Genomic DNA, 6861 nt, shown 5'->3' with positions numbered 1-6861 from the left:
AATAATAAAGACTGAATATGGTAAATTTAGTTATCCGCATTTTCCATGCTGGTTACTGTTAGTATTTAGTATTTGCATGCGTGCGTGTGTGTTATTTTCACTGGATGCTAGGCTACATGTGGATGTGATGTTTATAATAAAGAAAAATTTTGGTCAAGTGGCTGCTGAAGCTGTGAATTCGTGTGTGTTGAATCTGACATGATATTTCTCGAGCAGCCATAACCTGACAACGTTTTCTGTGATTTTATATTTCAGGTCATTTCGGTTGCGCCTCGCCGCATTTGTTGGCTGAATGATGTGTAAGTATTAATAGTAGCAATAAGGTAAATGATGCATGTGAATGTTATTGTTTTATCAAAATTTCATTGTTTTAATTTTACATTAGAATTATTAAATATCCTAGTTACTTCATATGTGCATTAGTTTACGCCAGGACAGCAGACTCCAACATTACCAGTATAAATAAATCAATTAATACATAAATGATGTTTATATACTCTCATCAGGTAAATGATTGATGACTCACAATGCCTCAGACGACAGCTCTCCGATTAAAGAAACGGCTAAGAGTAAAGGTATTTGTTCATTTACTAGTTTCCGCATCACATAACACCCTGAAATTGGATATAATGGATTAATTATGTATTATTGTATATGAATTAATATGATATATATCATACTATATATATTAATTATTGATAATTAAAATATTGAGTATATAATAATTTATATCTAGAGTTATTAATCTTAGTGATAATATACTAATACAGATGTGTTTATTTATACAGTAGACTTGATATTGACATTTCCATGTAGAATCGCTGACGGCCCACCACTCCGATTAAAGGCCGGAACTGCTAAGAACAAAGGTAGGCCCCTATTTATTTATTTACTAGTTTCCGTATCACAAAACTCCCTGAAATTGGATATAATTGACGTATCATTGATTATATATTAACATATATCGAGATATCGAGTTTTTTTTAATTATTCAAATTTTTCTATGCTGGTTACTGTAATGTTATAAGGACAGCCGAGAATTGCCTCAGCTATGCAAGCCTAATTAAGTAAAAACTCACTTTTTATTTTATTTCACGTTTTGTAAACGTTGCTCTTAAGCTTACATGTTTGATTAATTTGAAAATCATTCCACTTATTATGTCATTAATCGATGTAATATTTTCCCTCATAGTTATTTATATGAAAAATCTTTCTCTTGACGTAGTGCGAGAATCTCTCCTACACCTTGGTAGAGGCATGCCGCAGAAGAGAAGCAGGAGCGGAGGATCGAGGTAGAGGGAGCATGATATACGCACGCCGATTCGTCTCGGGTGACTTCCAAGACAAACCATCGTAACCGACGGTTACAGTACTTTATACTGATATTCCACGTGTTTTTAGAAAAATTTGTTGTATTTTATACTAATCTTTTATTGTAAGTTCAGTCCCATATGTATGAGCATGACTGTGGTCTCGCGTTTTATGTCTACGCCTGCGGCCCGTTGTCAGAACAACTAGCACTAGAACTAGAACAACTAGCACTAGAACTAGAACAACTGGCTATAGAACCATAGCAACTAGTTCTAGAACTAGAACAAGTAGCACTAGAACAACTAGCAATAGAACTAGAGCAACTAGCTATAGAACTAGAACAACTAGCTCTGGAACTAGAACAAATAGCACTAGAACTAGAGCAACTAGCTCTGGAACTAGAACAACTAGCTCTATAACTAGAGCAAGTAACACCCTGTTTGTAATCCCATGCATGTGCGTTCACGATTGAAATGCTTTCAAATAAATATACTCCAAATGAAACGCCCGCGGCTTCTCTTTATATGGTGTTAATTATTCAAAGGCTATCAACAATACTTTTCTGAAAAATCATCAAAGAAATTGTAACATACACTGTTGAGAAGTTTGCGGTGCGGTGGTGAATGTACCTCGCCCTTGTTGATGACTCATTGTTGTTGTCTGGCGGTGTTGACATTAACACTGACCTTGACCAAGACCTCGTGAATGCCATGGCCTTGAGCTCAAGGTAATGGCCTTGACCTACTTTTTAATTGTTAAACGTTTTTCATAAGTAGGTCATGGCCTTGAGCTCAAGGCCATGGCCTTGACCCACTTTTTTAAGTTTTAAAAGTTTTAAATAAGTAGGCCAAGGCCATAGCCTTGAGCTCAAGGCCATGGCCTTCACCACTTTCAAAATATTTACATTATCAGGTGAGGATCCTTGCCAAGGGCAAGGTCAAAGTATGTTTACATTTCTTCCAACGACAGTTTGGAAATATTTGACTTTGATAATTGCCTGGATTTGAACCCAGGATTATTGAATACAAGCCCGTTACGCTACGGACGGACCCAAACTTACCATTGCTTATATGTTCAGCTCGGATGTGTGTGTTATATTTAGCTTCACAGCAGTTAGAAAATATTTTACTATGGTAATTGGCAAGATTAGAACCCCAGACTGCTGACTAGCAGTCCAACACGCTACGCACACACCCAAACTTCCATTTCGTATTTTGTTCAGATCGTATGTGTATGTTATGTTTTCGTTTTATAAAAAGAAGAAAAACTAAACAAGGAATCTTGCCGTACACCTTTTAAGGCGAAGTTTTGTATTTATAAACGAAATCGAAATTCCCATTCAGTTCTCTCTGCGCAAATAATTTGCGATACACTGAACCGTGTTATATCTATAAAGTTACTAAGTTAAATATATACATTCGCTCGACGCTATATAATATAAAAGATATATTATATAATATTTGGTGCCCGCTTTCTGTGTCCCAATCCGCAAAAAATGACAAAATAAATGACAAAATAAATTTTGAAGACTAAAACACGTTACTTGTTTATATGCTTTAAGGATAGTTTTGCGTTAATACACTGCAATATATATTTGGGATTAAATATGAACATAGAAACGGGTTCATTTAAATGGTGTGAAAATAAACTGTACATGGCATTCTTTCTGTGATTAAACGGTAGAATAAACCCACAACTAATATGATAATTTCGGGTCACCAAAATCGTATATCATTACTTTTTTACCACAGCTTGAAAAGCGGGTATTTTTCACGAATACATAGCGTTTTAGTATATATATTATAGCTCCTTATGGACAAAGTACCCGGTAATGGCTAAGATGGGCATCGATTATTATAAAATCAATGGGAAAACGAGAAACACAACAGCATAATTTATTTACATATGACATCCCCGCGGAATCTACCGGAAAATAACAAACTATTCTAGATTGTCGCGTGTCACCAGTTCTTCACCAAACAGAAAATTCGGACAATTGATATTATATTACTTGTTAATAGAAGACAGTAATTGTATCAATAATCTCTTTTCACACACCCGCGCGCGACTACATTCACAGAACCACAGACCCCACGAGCGCAATCGCACAGACGCACGCACACATACACGTGCACGCACATGTCACCGGCACACATTAAACGCACAAGCGCACGCATACGCTCACGCACAGACGCACGCGCAACACACTCGCTCACACAAGCAAACGCACACGCACACGCACACGCACGCACGCGCACGCACGCACGCACACACACACATGTCATCCGCACACATTAAACGCACAAGCGCACACATACGTTTATGCACACATGCCCACACGCACGCGTGCACGCACACACGCACACACTCGCGCGCACAGACACGCACACGCACGTCACCCGCACACATTAAACACAAGCGCACACATGCCCACACGCACACGCACACACTCGCGTGTGCACAGACGCACTCGCTCACAGACACGCACGCGCGCACGCACACGCACACACACGTCAGCCGCACACATTAAACACACAAGAGCACCCATACGTTTATGCACACATGGCGACACGCACACGCGCATGCACACGCACACACACGTCACCCGCACACATTAAACACACAAGCACACACAAACGCTCATGCACATAATGCCCACACGCACGCGTGCACGCACACACGCACACACTCGCGTGTGCACAGACGCACTCGCTCACAGACACGCACGCGCGCACGCGCACGCACACGCACACACACGTCACCCGCACACATTAAACACACAAGCGCACACATACGTTTATGCACACATGCCCACACGCACGCGCGCACGCACACGCACACACACACACACACACATTAAACACACAAGCGCACACAAACGCTCATGCACATAATGCCCACACGCACGCACACACGCGCACACACACATACATAGACGCGCAAATCTTCCTAGTAGTTAACTTGCTAGTATAATAGAGCCGCTTTTGTCTAGGCTCGCTTCTGCTACTACTATATACAACTGTTAGTTACATATAACATTTGACAACGTGCGTTTAATATACAAACACAAAAATGAAATGTTTCAGCTGCAAACGTAGCTCTGCTGTTTTTTGAATTGCTAGTATGTCGAATCGTCGATGCTGCCTTACTAATGAATGATCCCGTCTATGATACTACGCTATTGCGGGATGCATGCTTCTACCTCTACGTCTTCTTCTCCTACGTTCTGACCGTAATGCAGCTTGTGTCAGTAGTGGAGCTCTGTAAAACAAAGGTTCCATTTAAAATTGATATTAAAATGTTCGCATTTGTGTACAGGTGAAAAGATTACACAGTATGTGACGAAATGCATATTTTTACTTGTATTTCGTTGTTTCTTAGAAGATCTGCGAATATAGTTAAAATATGCTGCGTGTAATACCTCTAAGTGTGATATAACTCTAGTGTATATCACCGGGGCAAATCCAGCAATTTGTAAATGCTATGTTTGTTATCAGACCACGTTATGAACCGTGAATGGAGATCCCGAGTACACTCCTCTTCTCAGATATAGCATGTAAATATCCAATGCACCAGGTAACAACTGACTGACATCTGCGTACATTTAAAGCCCTGATCTCTGATCACAGCATTTTTTTCGAGAGAACGCTCTTTACTCCAGGCGTTGGACGGGTACCTGTCAGTGTTATTAGTTGCATTCTTTTGCAGAGTCAGAAATAGTCAGGGCCCTTAGTGCAAAATATGGACCAAATCGTTACAGGAGTGACAAAAGTCTCAAACAGCCGCGCGTATATATTAGCCTATGCGCGATACCGTGCGTATATTTTTGGTAATTAATTAAACTATTAGTGCTTTAATAAACTCAAAATTTACAGAGACCATAGCTAAAACATGTGTTTATAGTGGGTCGGGGCCAGATGGCCCCCTTAGCACATATTTGCCAATATTATTTGCATTAAATATATATCTATAAACATTATATGGTTAACTTATAGCATGGTTTCTTGCCAATAAATTCTAGCAAATTATTTGATATTGCTCAATAATTTTTCTGGCTATGACCCCACCCCATGGGGCAGATGGGCCACAAATGGATTTTTAAAAAAAAAACTGGATGTACTTATTTGGGGGTAAAACAGGTCCAAAATACAATTTTTATGGACCTGTTGTGATTATTTTTTTGTTTACAGCCTGGCACATCTGACCCGCATTATAGTATTCTGTATAGCCCATCTGACCCCACATCCATGGACCATCTGACCCGCACCCTTGGGACACTACGAAAATGTGTAGAAACACTTTTATTCTTAGACAGAAATTTAATTAAACAATAGACAATAACAGAACAATGTTATTAAACCATAAACAAAAACACAACAGAGCAATGAACATACTAAAAAAAAATTTTAAAAAAAATAATAATATACATCAAAATTGGGGGGAGTCAAGTGCGGGGCAGATGGGCCATTGTATTGCACAATTACATCAAAGTACTAATGTTTAATTGTAAATTTTAATTTAAAAAATTAATTTTCTCGAAATTTATTTGAATCCATATTAAGACTTAGTGTTCTTTTTTATATTATTTACACAGTTGTATTTACTTTCGGTTTACTATCAATTCGTAATCACAAATTTCCTTGGCCTACCCCATAATCCCAAATCACAGTCATCACAGGCCACCATGCTTTTTCAATTTGCTGTGATTTTGGCAAAAGACAATGATTTCATTCTTAACCTCTTTTAAAATGTTAGTATCATTATATGTTGTTATAATATGGCGCCTGAAACCTTTATTGAACTGCTAAAAGTAAACATTTGCCTCTCTGAACTTTAGAAACGTACTAATGGGGAAAAAAGCATCAAAATTCTTACCCCAAAAACAATCCATGCGACACTGTCACCTTGAAACTGCAAAGAATTTTTCTTAGATTTTGTGTACAGACGCCTATACCAAACACAGTTTATTGCGGATATAGTTTCCCCTGTTGATAATAGATGGCAGCATGTTACAGGGATGGTGTCCCATCTGACCCAATGGCCCATCTGACCCAATGGCCCATCTGACCCAATGGCCCATCTGGCCACGACCCACTATATATGTATCTAGAATTTTAGAAAATGTAACTCAAATCGTTCGCGAGATATTAGAGTTAGTACACTATCCTACGGGCCATAGCCGCGCGTATATATTATCCTATGACGATACCGTGCGTATATTTTTGGTAATTAATTAAACTATTCGTGCTTCAATAAACTCAAAATTTACAGAGACCATAGCTAAGAGATGTGTTTATAGGTATCTAGAATTTTAGAAATGTAACTCAAATCCTTCGCGAGATATTAGAGTTAGTACACTATCCTACGGGCCATAGCCGCGCGGATATATTATCCTATGACGATACCGTGCGTATATTTTTGGTAATTAAACTATTCGTGCTTCAATAAACTCAAACTTTACAGAGACCATAGCTAAGAGATGTGTTTATAGGTATCTAGAATTTTCGAAGTGTAGCTCAAATCCTTCGCGAGCTATTAGAGTTAGTACAC

At 38.7% G+C, this 6861-nt stretch overlaps 1 long non-coding RNA gene across 2 annotated transcripts in view; it reads left to right on the top strand.

Annotated features, from left to right (window-relative positions):
- LOC106808426 overlaps positions 1–1982 on the top strand; it is a 2661-nt gene extending 679 nt beyond the window's left edge. The window contains exons 1-4 of one of the 2 annotated variants that reach the window (XR_001393773.1): positions 254–299; positions 507–575; positions 789–869; positions 1254–1982. This is a non-coding gene — a long non-coding RNA (uncharacterized LOC106808426). Of the gene's footprint in view, positions 1–253; positions 300–506; positions 576–788; positions 870–1253 lie in introns of those variants that run through there. The other variant, XR_001393774.1, reaches the window with a different exon arrangement.
- Positions 1983–6861: the final 4879 nt, after the last annotated feature.

This window comes from Priapulus caudatus, unplaced genomic scaffold (assembly GCF_000485595.1).
Source record: "Priapulus caudatus unplaced genomic scaffold, Priapulus_caudatus-5.0.1 Scaffold276, whole genome shotgun sequence".
Lineage (NCBI taxonomy): Eukaryota > Metazoa > Priapulida > Priapulimorpha > Priapulimorphida > Priapulidae > Priapulus > Priapulus caudatus.
Note: the sequence above shows the minus strand (reverse complement) of the source record. Positions and strands in the feature narration are given on the sequence as shown.